Here is an 18,632-nt window from a genome sequence, read left to right on the forward strand (position 1 = left end):
ATTTCACCGATGGCCTCTACCTTCTATCATCTTTGTCAACTATAAAAAGACTACAGCAGATTCAGAACTTTGCTGCCAGTCTCTCCTACTTGTAAAGCTGCAAGCCCTTATCTCCCCTGCCTTGAGGGCCCTAGATTGGTTACCGGTTGCCAGAAGATCCGACTTCAAGCTGATTTGTATCACCCACAAAGCAATACATGGAACAGGATTGCTTTTCAGCAGAAATAAAATAACTGAATGCATTCAACAAAGAAATATCCACTCAAGATTGGCACCTCCTCTTAAAACCTCACCATACAAGAAAAAGACCATTGGTGGTACATTGTTCTCTGTTCAAGCAGCCACACTATGACATTCATTACCCCAAACATAAGAACCACAGAGAACTATCTTATCATCAGAAGAGTACTCAAGAGTTGGGTCTTTCCTACATAACCACCATACTCAAACACTAATGTACAGCATGTCCCTGTGTATGTAAATATTTAGAATTTGATTATATTATGTAGGTAGATATGTGTATTTCTTTGGATAAATATGTATAATAGCTGTGGTTTAGGTCTGCTTAACAAATATATATATATATAGAAAGAGTATACATGTATAAGGAAGATAATATATTGAGATTTAAAGTGGTATTTTATAAACTCAGACCTTCAAGTGTTGCTGCGCTTGAAGCTAATTTATTTGTGCATTCTTTATATCTCATATATATATAATTTTATGTTTATAACTCACTGCATAGGTTTTATATAAGTTATGCATATGGGCCTTTATCACAAAGCGTAAAGATTATCATAACTATTTTATCTACAGGTGCTTCAATATTGAAATATTGAGGAAACGGTTAAATAAAATAAACAAATGAGATATAACCAATTCACAAATATATTAGCTTCAAGTACAGCAACACTTGAAAGTCTTCCTTATACATGTATACACTTTCTATGTAGTCAGGTATCTATATATTTATTACTTGACTCCTACTGTAGAAAAAAAGGTTTACCCTTTTCAGTGCATCAGTCAGTCTCACCATATACCTTTCTCATTACATTCTGTTCCTCCATTGTCTGACTCATCCCAAACCTCATTCTCCTGCTCTAATCTCCAATAACCCTTTCTAGACTCTTTCCTTCTCTATCCCTCCTGGCTCACCCCTAACCACATTTTACTACTATGGTCTCTCAAGCAACCCTTTCTAAATTCTTCCCTCATGTATCTCTCTTTTGACTCATCCCAAACCTCATTTTACTTCTAAGATCTCCCTAATCCCTTCGTAGAGACTCTTTCCTCATCCATCTCTCCCTGTACTCATCCCAAACCTCATCTTAATGTTACAATCTCCCAAATAACACTTTCTAGACTGTTCCCTCTTCTGTTCCTCTATTATCCTAATCAGTCCATCTAACAGACTCAAATGTCCACTGTTCAAATATCGAAAATTTGCTTATACTAATCCACCACTAATCCTTTGGGTTCCCGAGTATCATGGTACTCTCCAAAAAAAAAAATTGCCGCCTCATCTAGGGTAGTAAGTGCTGGATATAAATACAATTATAATATTCCTCAACTACATCTGCCACAGCCAAATCAAAGGAGGCCTTGCCAGAGCAACAACTACCTGCAGCCACCCCAGGCCCTGCAACTGTGTATCTCCCCCACACCCACAAGAGAGGACATCTCTGCATATTACCAGAAGGTGATGATGGCAAAACCTCTGCCACCATCAAGTACACACATAGGACCAAATGGGATCTATGATGGCCAGAAAGTACTGATCCCTGAATTCAGTATATGTCACACAGAAATACTTCGGCCAAGTGTAGAAAAAAGGGACGAGAACAAGAGTAAATAGAGCTATTTAGCTCGACAAGGATGGGTGCTGTCTGGAAGCTAATGTGAGGGGACAGAGATCCCTCAGGACAAGACCCCTCACTCAACGTTAGGTGACATGCTTCATCATATGGGTTCCCTCCTCACACTGTAGTGTGGACTATGACTCCCCAAAGGGAGGAGCACAGGTGTTTTATCAGAAGATAAGCATAGAAGAGCAAGAAATGTGATTTAAAAATGTCTGTCTGGGTCTACTGACACCCAGCACCTCCACACCACACACACACACCACAGCACACATAGACACTACCACCACCCCAGCACCTCCATTGCACACACCCCCACCATACACACACATCCACCACCACTACTCCCAGCACCTCCACAGTATACACTCCCACCACCATGCACACATCCACCACCACACCCAGATCCTCCACAGCACACACATACAAAAACAGAAATGCCCATACCACCCCCACCATCAGTATTGCCACAGATACCACAACTAGCACCTCCACAGCACACACACACATACCACCACACATACAGATGTCACCACCATACCCACCACCCACCAACACACACACAGATTCACCTATCACAATCAGCAGCTCCACATCACACACACCCACCACCACACACACAAACACCACAATACTCAGCACCTCTACTGCACACACATACCACAGCACACACAGACTCTACCACCACCATAGCACCTTCACAGCACATACACACAGCACACACACACATCCACCAACACCCCACACAGCACCTCCACAACATACACACCCACCACCACACATACATCCACCACCACTCTCAGCACCTCCACATCACACACACCCAAACAACAGAAATGTCCACACTCACCCAGACAATACACACCAACAAAGCAAGACAAACCCAAACGTTAAAGACATATTCCAGACATACACCTACCTGCACCCCCAACAGGCACACGCACAACACACACTTCCATGCACTCTACCTCCAAAACTCCAGCTCCCTCTTAACATCCTACACATTTTCCCCATGAGAGTCTTCTGTTTGCCTGTGACCTGAACCCTGACATACCCCAACTCAACCCTCACAAATGCATACCTGCCCCTTCTACACTCAACCAATCCCTTCCACATCCCAAACCACCCCTCAAAAGACTGAAACCACCACTACCACCCCCCAAGCTACCCCTGAAAAAGCAAAGGAACTCATCCCAATACCATGTCCACCCCTCCCAAACCCTAACCCAGACCTCCCACAATTGTTCTTTTCACCACATTTGTCTTTGCATTATGTTACCTTTGCAATTGTTTGGTTCCTAGCAATGTTTCACTGTAAAATGTGTACAACATATCTTTCTTTAGCATGATGGTAGAAACTACTATGTATATTTTAGATGTCTTATATGTTGATTGCATACACTGGTTCACATGGTATGTGATGGGCATTACATTTTAGGTGCAGCCATTCAACATAGTACTGGTCACAGCACCAACAAATAGATGTAGAGACATTATTTAAGAATATTTTCCTACAGGTGTGTTTGTTTTACCTTGATTACTTAAAAGTATGTACACATATGCATTGCACCTTGTAATATATTCTGCAAATTGCAATTCTTTACAACACAGGATTTGCACTACAGAAGGAGAAATGTTACATGGATGATTATTTAGAGTGGTTAAGTGTTGGCACTGCCATAGATTTTCCAGGTAATCGAGGGGTGAGGGTTGCAGTGTATCTGCTGCAATATCTACATGATGTTACATTGCACTTATCCCAATGATGTGTAAAAAATATATTTTTAATGAAACAATGTTCGTACTTTATTTACAAACACCTGTATGGTGAGCTTTTCATTTTTGATTTGATAATTTTTTGTGTGCAACTATCCTGTTTTTTAGAAGGCAGCTGTCACCAAATTAATGAACATAATATGGTTATACAGGTGTATTAATTGAAATTTCGTAGACGGCAACATTAGAGACATATATATTTTACATTAGTATCCTATTGCTTGTGTGAAAACGTAAAAAATGCACAAGTACTGAGTGAACAGCCAAATGAAAGGTAACAGGAAATGTGAGAGGTTACCTTTGGTTTCGGGGAAGAGAGTGTTGATTTGCATCATGATCAGCCAGCCGCAGCAGAGGCAGGACTTATAGGAGTGGGTCCATGGCAGTAGAGGAAGTCAGAAGGTAAGTAAAGGTGGGTTTACGATCTCCGACAGTCGCTTTTGCCTATCTTGCTGTCAACAAGGTCAAGATTTCCTTGCAGTGAGGGTGGGACTGCGGTGGTCATTCGTCTATGCAATAGCCAACATTTAAATAGGGCAGGTAGACCACCAAGTCGGTGAGCCCGAAGACTGTCAAAATAGCGACGATGGGACTGGATCAGCCAACATCTAAATCAGGTTCTCAGTAAGTTATAAAAACATCTCAAGACCTTGTTGTTCTGATTAGCTGCTACTCTATTGGCTCTTTCCACCTCAGGGCTGAGATGACCCTCAGGAAGCGACTCATTTGTACTATATCAACAACCCTTTAACATAACAAACAATTACACTTTTAGTAGTTGAGGCCATGTGGCCTGAAGGAAATACATATACTTTGTTTTACTCAGCTTTATGAAGTGAATGAAGCATATACTAGTACAGTTTGCAAATCCTCCTACAACATGTGAAAAACTGATCGATTTTAGGCTTCAGTTATATCATAATTTAACTAAGAGTAGCTCTGAGAAAACTTAGACTAACACCTATCTCTGCATTGTATTCTAGACTAAGAAGCTCTAATGTTCCTAGGCCCATGAAATTAGGTTGTGTTAAATGTGCTCTCTCAAAAGAAAGAAGATGTGCTCCAAATCTATCTGTTTGCTGCTGTAAATCTGGCCATTTTGTGAAAGGCTGTCATGGTAAAACTAAAGAAACTAAGGGGCAAGCCCCTAACGCCACCGGAGCATCACTTTTACCTACGATCCAGTAGCGTTGCGCCATTTCCCATATTTACAAGGTGACGCTGAACCTCTTAACGTGGCTTAACGCCACCTTGTAAATATGCCCCTTTCAGCTGCAGTCTGCTATGGCAATGGGGCGGGCAATGGGTGTTGCTGTGGGCGTTCCACCGCAACACCCATATCTTTTTGATGCTGCCCCAGATTTACAAGGCTGGGGCAGTGCCAAATGCTAAGGCCAGGTAATAGCTGGTCTTAGTATGGCAATATGAAGAGAAATTATTATTTTCTCCTTGTTTTTTGCTCTTTTTATGTGTGCTGCATTCTGTAGTACACATAGAAATAGAAAATCACCATTATTGATTGTTTATTTGTAGGGAGGTTTCCCTTCCTGCACATAAACAATTGCCCCTGCAGCGCAGGCACCCTTGCTACATGGCAGCAGGGTGGCAGGGTGCTTGCACAGGTGCTAGGCAGCTTTTTTAGTACCAGCGCTTGGGGAAATGCAAAGGTGTGCCGTATTTTTGTAAATACGGTGCATCCCTGCATTTTGTAAATGTGGGAGCGCAGCATTGTCAAATTAGGCGTAAGTCCGCGCTCTGGCATTTTCTTGTAAATTTCCCCCTAAGAGTCAAGCAGTAACAAACTCACAGTTAGAGAAGGTACAGAAGTCACAAGGTGGGATTCCTCAACTATGAGGGGAACACCTTTGTTGAACAAAGGACTTAAGCTAGCTCTGACTAGTGTATTGAATACTATTCCATCTTCAGTTGCTCATATGAGAATTCCCATGAGAATGACTTTGCCAGATGGACATAAAAATTGTTTCATAACTTTTACTTTCAGGAGTCTCTGAAAATTATATAGTCAATAACTGTGGTAAATATTTATATGTTACCAATGATTGAGAAAATCTTTTCTGACGGGTTAAAGGGATTTGATAATTCAATGGGGCCTTCAGTCTTTTTACTTTCAGTGGCAAATAATTCCCTTAGCATGTTTAGAAATCCCAAGTGAGAAGTTTAATTTTGATTTGAGTGATGTTTCTCAAGTGATTCTGGGCATGCAGCGATTGACTCTGCTTATTAATAATATTGATTGGGCAGCAAGGCCATTGCAACTGAATTCTGAATATTGTGTGAACCATAGTTTATCAAAAAGTGAATTGCCTCATACATTTTTTTAAACAATTATTTTTATTGTCATTTGTTTTTCCAATACATGTATGCATAGTACACAACACACCCAAAAAGTGTTCCCCCAACACATGGGCTCCAGTACTCGTAGGCAACCCTTGGGTTTATTCCCCACTTGTTTAGTTTCCAAGTCTATTAACAATTTGTCCTCCAATTACTCACCAAGACGACCACAACCTCATCTATTTGTGGTTAAACATAGTTTCAGTTACTACAATCCTCTATATTTCGCCCATGCTTCCCACACTTTATACCATTTTCGGGGACAGCCGCGGCTATGGAAGATTACCTTTGCCGCCAGACAGCACCAATCGAGGTCTTTCTTCTACTCGCTCACTGTTGGCAGCTGAGGATTCCCTCATGCTCTGGCTATATTTAGTTTCACAACCATACCTGCCAGCATTAACCATATTTTGACATACTTAGGCCAGTTATCTCCCCCTGTGACGCATAGTATGTAACAACAGGCTTCCATTGGGACATCTTGTTCTATAACCATAGGCATTGTTGCTACAATTGTGGCCCAGTAGGGGTGTACCTCAGGGCAGCCCCATATTGTGTGGAAGCAAGTTCCTGCTTCACCACAGCCTCTCGCACATACATTTGAAGCTCATTTGCACATTGCATAGAGTCTGGATCTTGCTGTGTAGGATCTGTGCACAATTCTGATTTAAACCAATCAGAAGCGCGCCCTTATAGCTACTTCTTTAGGACTTTGTGTGACTTCCAGCCAGTCATCCTCTTCCAACATCCCTACGTCTGACTCCCACTGTTCCCTGAGGGTCTGTAATGGATCCTGGGCATTATTTATATATTTTTTTATAAATTAGTGATGTTGTATTGGATCAGCTAATATCCTGTCTTCTAGTGGGTCTATCTCTGGTATTTGGTCTCCTATGTGTACATGTGATCTTAGGGTGTGTGCTAGTTGGATGTATTTGAATATTTCAGTATTTGACATCTGATACTCTGCTTGTAGCTCCTCAAAGTCAATTATTTTTCCTCTTTTCCAGATGTTGCCCAGATATTCAATGCCCAGTAGGGCCTAGGTGCGAAGCCCCTGTAGATCCCTCACCTCTGCCAGCAGGTTGCTCTCCCATAGGGGAGTGTGCTCTGTCAGTCTCTCTTACCAGCCTAAAAATCTGTTTGCTTCTCTCCATATCCTTACTGTTGTTTGCTTGTGGATCTGGAGCTTGTTGATCGCTTTTTTGGTGTATAAAGCTTTCAGGTATCCACCTCTACCCATCGCCCAGTGATCTGCCCGGTAAGCCGGTCAGTCTCTCCCTGCGATTACCCAGTCATAAACTGTCACCAATTGTGCAGCCCAGTAATATTTATGAATATCCGGGACTGCCAGCCCACCATCGTACGGCCCTCTCTGTAACTTGTTTAGTGCTATCCGGGGATTACAGCCATCCCATAGTAGTAGCCATATCTCAGAATCAACCTTGTGAAAATAATCCGTTGATACAGTGTAATGGGTGTTCTGTAGGACATACAGTAGGCGTGGCAGCACCATCATTTTAAAAATTGCGGCCCTTCCCATCAGTGAAAGTGGCAATTTGCGCCAGTGCGCCCCATCATTGCAAAGTCATTCCAGTTGGGGAGCTAGATTCAGATCTCTGAACTCCTGCTCCGGTCGTGTGATCATTATTCCTAAATATTTCAGGTTAGATTTAATTAGTAACTCTTCTGCTGTGGTTGATATCCTGAGTAGCTGCCAAATGACTGAAATAAGTGGCATGAATGGTGTACAGTGGAGCGTGGCCTTGTGGCATACAGGAGGACGTAGTCCGCATAGAGCGAGATTCTTTCCTCCCATTCCCCTTCGATCGGGATACCTTTTATCAATGGGTCAGCCCTAACCCATGCTGCCAAGGGCTCCAATGCAAGTGCAAACAACATGGGCGAGAGCGGGCACCCCTGACTCGTGCCCTTGTAGAGTCCCACCTTCCTTTGACACAGCACCGTTAACCCGAACTCTAGCTAGGGGGTCTGTGTATAGTAGTTGTAGCCATGCCCGGAACTTAGGGCCTAATCCCAGGCATTCAAGCACCGCAACTAGGTATTGCCAATCTATGGTGTGAAATGCCATGCGGGTGTCGAGTGACAACAGCATGGCATCTTCCACTCGCTGGTCTTTGACCACTTGTTGTACGCCATATAGGCTTCAAAAAAATGTAATCTGGTGCTCCTCTTGGGCATAAAGCCCGAATGGTCTGGGTATACCAATCCAGATATCACTTTGGTAAGCCTAGTTGCAATAATCTTGGCCAGGACCTTCACTTCTACGTTAAATAAGGAGTTTGACCTATAAGAGGCACAATCCTCCAAAGGCTTGCCTTGTTTGGGGATAATCATGATCATCGCCATCCTCTGTTCTGGTAGACTACCTATTTCTAACGACTCCTCAAACATGTGTAGCATATGTGGCGCCACCAGACTTGCCACCCCCTTGTATAGTTCTATCGGTATACCATTTTGCCCTGCAGCCTTGCCTAATTAAAAGGTGCCTGTGGCACCGCAAACCTCCTTCTCCGAGATGTCCATTTCCAGGTCTTCCCAGTCTCCCTGCGTGAGAGCAGGGAGGTGCATGTTGGCTAAAAGCTCCACACAATCTATTTTAGTGCGGTTCGTCGAGGGCTTATATAGTTGCTCGTAGTAGGCTGCAAAGGCCTCTGCTATGGTCTTGTGTTACACCTGTCTCCACTTATGTTGTTAACCCTCAATATGTATATTAGACTGAGAGGGACCCCTTGTTACGACCAGGGGAATGAGGTACTCTTGACAAGTTAAAACAAACAATCCCTTGGGTGCCAGTACATATAATACCACCAAGCCCACTGCTAGGTTGGAATGCAACTAATTAAACCTATACTCTGTTCAAAGTACGACCTATACAGACACACAAATCATCGGCAGACTCATTCAATTATAAAAATACAAAACATTTTTATTTCATTGTTAGTGTCACAGTAAAAACCATCTAATTAAAAACTTTTTTCCTTTTTAAAATCTCACTAACATCTATCTCATACTTCGTATAAACAAATCATACAATAATCACAATTTTATACAGGACATACATCATAATATAAACACAAGAGAAAACGTTTCTAGACAATACACTCTGTCTTTAGCTATAACACATCAAATAGGGTGTTAAGCACCCAACCCGGTTGCACTCTTCGTTTTGCAACTCCAGGATCGAATTAGCCCTAAAATTATGTCAATCAATTTTCGTCGACGCGTTTCGATGGTTTAGTTTTTCATTCCATCTTGTTCAAGACTGTAGATTAATTTTTCTCTGTTATTGTCCTTATTTGTAATTTATTTTTTATTTTTAGTGTGTATAAATCCCACACCAATTCGCTTGTTGTATTCAATACTTTAAAATAGGTCCGGCCACAGATTTTGCCAGGAATTAGCACCTTGTTAGCGCGTTTATTATGTGCGCAATGCCCTCAAAGGCAACCAAGCTTCTCTTTCTTAAAACTCAGAGTGGTTTTCCAAATACTCCACCTCCTCTCAATGGTTCCTGCTATTTAAATGCAGCGGTTTGCCTCGAAATCGTCCTCCTCGTCGTTAACCCTCAACACCCAGCTCCTCTCTCTATCTCTCTTTTCAAGCCATGATAATAGTTTGGTAGCCGTGTCCCCTACTTCGTAAATTCTCCGCTGGGTTGCCCTCACATAGTCCCTGGCTTTCCCTTCCACAATATTGCGTAGTTCTTGTTGCTTTAACTTCAGTATGTGACCAAGTCGTGGGTCTGGTTCTGTCATGATTGCTAGTTTCTTCTCTAGTTGCGCTAGTTTCCCCTCAAGGGTTTCATACTACAATTTCTTTTCTTTCCATTCTCCTCCTGCCAATTCCTGTACCTGTCCCCGTAGTACTAATTTATAGGCTTCGCAGATCACTACTGTTGAATCTACTGAACCCAGGTTGTCTTGAAAGTAGTGGACCGTGTGTTCATGTAGCTTTTCTTTTATCTGTTAATTTTTAAGGAGCCAGGGGTCAATTCGGGGAGGCAGAGTGCTTGTTATACCAGGGCCCATTAGTCTCTCCTCAACTAGTGAGTGATCGGATAATCTCCTTGCCTTATGTACAGCTCCCCCAAAACACCCCAATATTACTGATTGTGTCAGGAAATAATCCAATCACGAGTATCCCCGGTGCAAGGCTGTCAGTACCGTGATCTTCTATACACACAGGAGCAAAACGCCGCAAGTTCCCAATGCCTCCCTAGGTCTTCCCAGCAACCCGCTATTAACGCGTGTCGCCAAAGAAACCCCAAGGGGGAAAGGGGATGGGACAGAGAAGAGACAATCACTCAGCAACTCTTCTTTCTTCTGCTGATGCTTTTCTATCTTCTGCTTTCTCTTCTGACTGGTCTGTTTGTCACACTAAAAGAAATGTTCACATTAACTTAATCAATATACTTCTCCAATTCCTGCTCTGTCAATTATGTGTTTCACCTACTAAACCTACCCAGTCTCTGAGTGATCGATCCCTCTCTTCTTGTAATTTGGTGTGTAATTTATTGCCTTCCTTCTGGTGCTGTAACTAAAGATTTTGACATGTGTTAATTCTCCACTCGCATTTATCTATGTCTTATGTAATCTATCTTGTCTGGTCTAATGTTCTCCTCACCAGCCTATCTTGAAGGATGTCTTTTATTGAATGCCTTAAGGTAAGTGTGCTTCTTCTCATCTGCTCACGAAGTCATTACGTTGTATGACTAAGCCTTATGTAAGCTCAAGTGAAAAAGCGACTCAGCGTTGCATTTACTCTGGAAGTATATTTACACTACTCTCTCCTCTTCTTGTCTTTTGTAGGACCCCAAACTGACTAGAACTTTCGTTTGCGGACCTTTCCTTCTTTACATATTTACATTCGGAATATCATATATATATATATATACAATGGTGCGCGTCTTAATGATTAAGTTTTGACGCAATGTCCACCAACAAGAAAAAAAAATGCGCTGTGCAAATACTTCTTAGCCTTTTTGGTATTACGACTAATAGTTGACTGGATACATTTATTTTCAAGCGCTGCTCCACTTTTATTCAGCTCACGAGATAGTAACGGTCTTACTTGGATGTCAAGGATTCACGACAGGAAAAACTCAGGAAATGCACGACGAATAAATTCCCTCACAAACTACGCGACGCTCAAAACTTCTGACTCTTCTCCTCAGGAAACTTCAGTGAAGTGCGCCTCTCCTCAGACCTGACACCTGGATCTTATCTAATTCGCCCCAAACACTAGAACGCTAACCTACTGCTCAAATGGCAACTCCAGCGGCCATCTTGGATTGTATTATCTATCGATGCCTAGTTCTTAGTTGATAGCGCCTTTTGGGGGAAATTGTGTCTCACTGGAAGCTTGCAGTTTAGTAACGATTTGACAATCCTGACAGTACCCCCTCTCAAAGTGCGTCCTCCCTGTCTGCGCTTTTTTGGAAATCTTCTATGGAATTCCCTGATTAACCTTGGGGCATTAACATTGAAAGACACATCCCACGACCTCTCCTCAGGTCCATAGCCTTTCCAATCCAGCAAGTAGTACAGTTGTCCTCTTCGTACTTTTTCATCAACTATTTGCTGAACCTCAAACTCTTCTCCCGTCTCTGTCTGGATGGGTTTGGGTGATTTCTGAATCCGTAAATCTTTTGACGCCTTTTTTAATAAGGAGACATGAAACACTGGGTGTACTCGTAAACTTTTAGGCAACCTCAACTCGTAATTTAATGTACTTAATTTCTTCTCTATGACATAAGGGCCTACAAATCTTAGCTGTAATTTCCTGACTCCTTTTAGCCCTAGATTCTTAGAGTTCAGCCAAACTTTATCTCCTTCCTGCAGTTCTGGTTCTTTCTTCCTTCTCCTGTCTGCATAGAATTTATAATTTTCCTTAGCCTTAAATAAATTTTCCGTGGCTAAACTATGCACTCGTGTCATGTGTCCAACTAAATCTGTAACTGCCGGTACATCTGCCTCGTGAAAACTTAAAGCTTGACGAGGATGTCTACCGGTGTTAAGGTAAAAAGGTGAATAACCGGTAGATACATTTTTTGCATTGTTATGCGCAAATTCGGCTGCCCACAGGAAATCTGGCCAATCACCTTCCTGCTCTAACAAACACAGTCTTAAATATTGTTCTAATTCTTGATTTTTTCTCTCTGTCTGGCCATCTGTCTCTGGGTGATAACTAGCGGTGTACCTAGTGTCTACGTTCAACTTTCTTGTAAAAGCCTTCCAAAAATGGGATAAGAATTGAGTCCCCCTATCTGTTATCAAAACCTTAGGTATACCATGGGCTCGAACTATGTTCTGACTAAATGCATGTGCCAGGTTACTGCCGTAGGGACTCCCTTCAATGGTATGAAATGGGCCATTTTAGTGAATGCATCTACACACACCAAAATTGTGTCAATACCCCTACAAGAGGGGAGATCTACAATTAGATCTAAGGTGATTGTGTGTCAAGGGTAAGGTGGTGTTGGCAAGGGTTGCAGTAATCCCTTGGGTGATTGTCGCTCCGGTTTTCCCCGAGCGCAGGTCTCACAAGTGGTTACATACTGCCGTACATCTTTGATCATATTTGGCCACCAAAAACGTTGTCTCACTAAATCTTCAGTCTTGTCAATATCCTTATGTACAGCCAAAATGTCATCATGACTTTCCTTCAGAGCCTTTCGCTGCATGTCGATTGTTGGCAAGTAAAGGGCTCCTTGATGGTAGTGTAAACCCTCTCGAATTTCTCTTCCAGAGTCTTCTTGGACCCACTTTTCCATTTCCTCTAAAGACATTTGGCCCCTATCTTCCCGCAATTCCTGCAAAACTGCTCCTATTATTCTTTCTGCTGGGATAATTGTCTGATCCTTGGTTTCTTCTAAAACTCCTTCTGTACCCAATCTTGACAAGGCATCTGCCTTTCCATTTTGTGATCCTGGGCGATAGGTGATGACAAAATCATAGTCGGCAAAATACAACGACCAGCGTAACTGTCTTGGAGTTAAAGTTCTAGCTGACTTCAGAAATTTCAGATTTCTGTGGTCTGTATATACTGTCACCACATGCCTAGCTCCCATTAAGTAGTGCCTTCATTCCTTGAACGCATCTTTGATGGCTAATAGCTCCTTCTCGGTTATGGTGTAATTGACTTCCGCCGCTGTTAGTTTTCTTGATCGATAGGCCACTGGATGCAGTTGTCCAGTAGTTTTATGTCTCTGTGATAATACTCCCCCCAATGCCAAATTGGAAGAATCAGTTTCCACAAAAAATGGTTACGAAGGATCGGGATGTAATAATATTGGTGCTGTAGTGAAATCCTTCTTCAGTTGCTTGAACGACTCTTCAGCTTCCTCTGACCATTCAAATTTGGCTCCCTTTTTAAGTAATTTAGTCATAGGAATCAACTTCTGGGAAAAGTTTTGAATGAATCTCCTGTAGAAATTAGCAAATCCAATAAAACTTTGAATTCCTTTCACTGATGTAGGAGATTCCCACTCAATTACGGCCTTGATCTTATTTTCATCCATGGTTACCCCTTTAGGGGCTAGTACGAATCCCAGGAACTCCACTGATGAAACACTGAAGGCACATTTTTCTAGTTTTACAAACAAGCTGTTCTCACGCAGTTTCTGCAGGACCTTTTTGACATGTTCTTCATGTTCTTCTTCTGTACTCGAGTAAATTAGTATATCATCAATGTATACTATTGCATTCCGATCTATGTATTCCTTCAATACATCATTGATGAAATGTTGGATAGCGGCTGGGGCGTTGCATAAACCGTAAGGCATGACTTGGTATTCAAAGAGCCCGTGCTTAGTTCTAAAAGCTGTCTTTCATTCGTCTCCCTCACGAATTCGAACTAGATGGTATGCCCCTCTCAGATCCAATTTGGTATAAATCTTCGCTCCCTTCACCTGATCCAATAAAACCGAAATTAAGGGCAAAGGATACCGATTCTTGACCGTAATCCGATATTATCGCCCTGTAGTCGATGCAAGTTCTCAATTCTCCACTCTTCTTCGGAATGAAAAAGAGTGGGGAAGAGACTGGGGATTGGGACGGTCTGATGAAACTGTTCTCTAGATACCTTTGAATGTACTCCTTCAGATGCTCATCTTCTTGTTCAGTTAAGGCATAAATTCTGCTACAGGGAATATTGGATCCTGGTTCCAATTCAATTTTGCAGTCAAAGTCTCCATGTGGTGGAAGTCTCTCCGCTTCCACCTCACTGAACACATCCTGAAACTCAATGTACTCTGCTGGCAGTTCCATCGTATCAATTACACAGATAGTTGTATTCCCTTCACTTATATGAAAGGCCGAGGTTTTCTCTAAAACATTTGCACATTCTTTTACACAATTTTCCTTACAATAGTCCGAATTCAGGGTTAGTGTTCGAGCCCCCCAATCAATCGTTGGATTATGCTCCGTGAGCCATGGTAGTCCCAAGATTAATTGGAACTGAGGTGCGTCTATCAAGTTAAATTGCAAAATTTCACAATGGCCTTGCTTCAATTCCATTTCCACTGGCTCAGTGTGGCTCACTATAGGACCGGAAGATAGGTTGGTTGCGTCCACTGCTCGAACTGCTTCTTTTCTTTCCTTCTTGATGGCTCTCAACCCAATTTTCTCTGCAAACTTTAAATCACAAAAGTGGCCCGTCGCTCCTGAATCAATCATGACAGCTACCTGTCTTTGGATCTCTTCTCTATAATGTAGGGTTACCATTAAAATCAAATGCGGAGCCGCGGATTGCAAAGTATTGGCCAATGTATGAACTTCCGGAGCTGTCTTAGAGTCTGCAACCACCAGTCCAACTCCACTTTTCTGGTCGTGCACTGCGTTTTCCGTCGGTGTCTGTTTGGGTTTCTTGGGACAGTTCCGGACGAAGTGTCCTGCACCTCCACAATACAAACATTGCCTGTTTGTTCTTCTTCTCTCCTTCTCTTCTTTGGAAAGGGGCCCTCTGATCGTTCCAATCTGCATAGGTTCTCCTCCACGATTTGAATCAAGTTCCTTACTTCCTTCTGATTTTACACGATAAAATCTGGCTACGCTTGGACGAAATTCTCTCTTCCTCTCTCCTCTTCTTTCGCTTTGACGGAAATCGATTTCCAAAACTAAATCTATTAAGGCAGAAATCTCCGTGGATCTGTTGGGCACTTGAGCCAAGGCGTCTTTTAATTCATCCTTTAACCCTCGATAAAATACTGCTGCTCGCTTGTTCTCTGGCCATTCGGTTTCTACCACCAGCTTATTGAACTGGGCCAAGTATGCCACCAGATCTCGACTCCCTTGCTTGATTTCCAACAACTTATTGTCTGTGACTTGTGAAACTCTTCTCCTGTCGAAAATTCAAAGAAATTCTTTTTTAAATTCATCCAAATCATATAAAATGGGAGAGTTGCTGGTCACCAAGGGCATTGACCAAGACGCAGCGTCCGCACTTAGGTACGACAGGATAAATGCCACTCGAGACTGCACATCAGGGAAAAGTGCCGGGCGACACATGAAGTGCAAGGTACATTGTGTCAGGAAAACTTGGGCCTTTTGGGCATCCCCACCAAACCGCTCCGGGGGCGCTAAAGGGATCACTGGCGACAAAGAATGTATTACTTGTGTCGTGACCTTAGACTGAGAAGCTGATGCATCACTGGGATTCCCTTCTGAGTATGTTGAATAGCTCAAATTTGGGCCGGATACTATATTACTCATCTTTAATGTTAAGTCTGAGGTTTCTTTCCTCAACTCTCTATGATCCTCTCTGACTGAAATTAGTTCCCTTTGAATTCCCTCTAATATTTCTCCTAACTTCTTTAAGTCCAAACCTTCCGCCATTTTGCTCAGGTGTGAAAATAATACGTGGGCACTTCACTCTGTCAGTACCGTGATCTTCTATACACACAGGAGCAAAACGCCGCAAGTTCCCAATGCCTCCCTAGGTCTTCCCAGCAACCCGCTATTAACGCGTGTCGCCAAAGAAACCCCAAGGGGGAAAGGGGATGGGACAGAGAAGAGACAATCACTCAGCAACTCTTCTTTCTTCTGCTGATGCTTTTCTATCTTCTGCTTTCTCTTCTGACTGGTCTGTTTGTCACACTAAAAGAAATGTTCACATTAACTTAATCAATATACTTCTCCAATTCCGGCTCTGTCAATTATGTGTTTCACCTACTAAACCTACCCAGTCTCTGAGTGATCGATGCCTCTCTTCTTGTAATTTGGTGTGTAATGTATTGTCTTCCTTCTGGTGCTGTAACTAAAGATTTTGACATGTGTTAATTCTCCACTCGCATTTATCTATGTCTTATGTAATCTATCTTGTCTGGTCTAATGTTCTCCTCACCAGCCTATCTTGAAGGATGTCTTTTATTGAATGCCTTAAGGTAAGTGTGCTTCTTCTCATCTGCTCACGAAGTCATTACGTCGTATGACTAAGCCTTATGTAAGCTCAAGTGAAAAAGCGACTCAGCGTTGCATTTACTCTGGAAGTATATTTACACTACTCTCTCCTCTTCTTATCATTTGTAGGACCCCAAACTGACTAGAACTTTCGTTTGCGGACCTTTCCTTCTTTACATATTTACATTCGGAATATCATATATATATATATATACAATGGTGCGCGTCTTAATGATTAAGTTCTGACGCAATGTCCACCAACAAGAAAAAAAAATGCGCTGTGCAAATACTTCTTAGCCTTTTTGGTATTACGACTAAGAGTTGACTGGATACATTTATTTTCAAGCGCTGCTCCACTTTTATTCAGCTCACGAGATAGTAACGGTCTTACTTGGATGTCAAGGATTCACAACAGGAAAAACTCAGGAAATGCACGACGAATAAATTCCCTCACAAACTGCGCGACGCTCAGCTCAAAACTTCTGACTCCTCTCCTCAGGAAACTTCAGTGAAGTGCGCCTCTCCTCAGACCTGACACCTGGATCTTATCTAATTCGCCCCAAACACTAGAACGCTAACCTACTGCTCAAATGGCAACTCCAGTGGCCATCTTGGATTGTATTATCTATCGATGCCTAGTTCTTAGGTGATAGCGCCTTTTGGGGAAATTGTGTCTCACTGGAAGCTTGCAGTTTAGTAACGATTTGACAATCCTGACAAAGGCTGTGCAAAACGTGTATTGCCCGGTTTGTAGGTTGTGCTTGCGCCAGATATCCATCTGTCCCATTGCCTCCACAAACATCTTTAGTGTATCAGTCCCTGCAGCACCATTCAAGTGTGTTACTCTGTCCAGTTCTGGATCCATTACTGCATTTAGATCACTGCCCAACACTAACACACCGTCGGGCAGTTGCAATAGCAATGAGCTAAGTTCAGGCAGTGTGGACAAGTGCATTTTTGGCGGTATATATACTGAGCTGAAATTAATGACACTGCCTTCCCATACTCCGGAGAGTGCTACATAGCTGCCTAGTTTGTCCTGCCATGTTCGCTGAACTACTAGTGGCAAATTCTTTTTAATCAGTACCCTCACAACCCTAGATCCTGACGTGAACCCAGCATGAGCCTGAAGCTTGTAGCCGAATCTATCCATTGCTTTGCATGTGTTGCCCATTAAGTGTATCTCTTGTAACATGACTATATCTGGTGCATTTTTACGACTATATTGCAGCACCATGGTACGCTTAATTTTGTTGCTCAGGCCATTGACATTCCAGGTCATGATCGAAAGCTCCCGTCTGATTGGTTCGTGTCAAGTTGGGTCATTGTTGTCTCTGTCACAATTCAGTTTCCTGTCCTGTGTGGAGCCAGGCCTCTCAGGTGGGAGTGTACATTTTCTGTGTACTTCTTCAGTACCCTCCCCCCTTCCCCTGTTGTGTATTGTGAATATGCATTGAGTACAATGTAGTATCAACATAGAGTTTAAAAACCCCAGCCAGAAAAACTCCCCCCTCACTGCTACCCTGCACTGTGGGCTATGAACTACCCACCCACCCCAATTTGCAGAGCGCCTGTAGCCCCATAACTGAACTGTTGAACTTTGGGCAGGTGCTAGCCTATGCCTGTCCGCCATAGTCGAACCACCTATCCTGCTTTCAAGCTGCTTTACATTTTATTCTGGAATACTTGGCACACATATCCAGTTTGTATGTTCTGCACAAGACTTGGTGCGGTATAAGTTAGTGCTGAGTGTTATATTGATACTTCTGCACTTTCGTCCATACTCCCTGCGCAGCCATGGGGTATTGGAGCTGGACTTGTGCCAGTACTGAGTCCTTCACAGCTATTCTCGCTCATCATATCCCATGGGATTGTCTCAATTGTTAAGTTGGGTATTTGCCCATTGCGTAGAGTCTGGATCTTGTTGATCTACTTGATCTTATATGGACTTTGCATGTATTGTAACACCTCATGTTATTGGTTGTGTAGCCAATTTTTATTTCTACTTTAAAAGTTTTCAGGAGGTATTTAATAAGAAGAAAACCCTGACATTACCTCTTCAAAGAAATCATGATTACAAACTTTATTTTAGAACCTGAAGCAGGTATGTCCTGTAGTCATCCACATACACTCACTGAGTCTGAGACACAACATATTGCACAGTATATGGATGAAAGCATAGCCAATAGATTCATCAGGCCATCAGAGTTCTATGCTCCTT

This window comes from Triturus cristatus, chromosome 2_2 (assembly GCF_964204655.1).
Source record: "Triturus cristatus chromosome 2_2, aTriCri1.1, whole genome shotgun sequence".
NCBI classification, from domain to species: domain Eukaryota; kingdom Metazoa; phylum Chordata; class Amphibia; order Caudata; family Salamandridae; genus Triturus; species Triturus cristatus.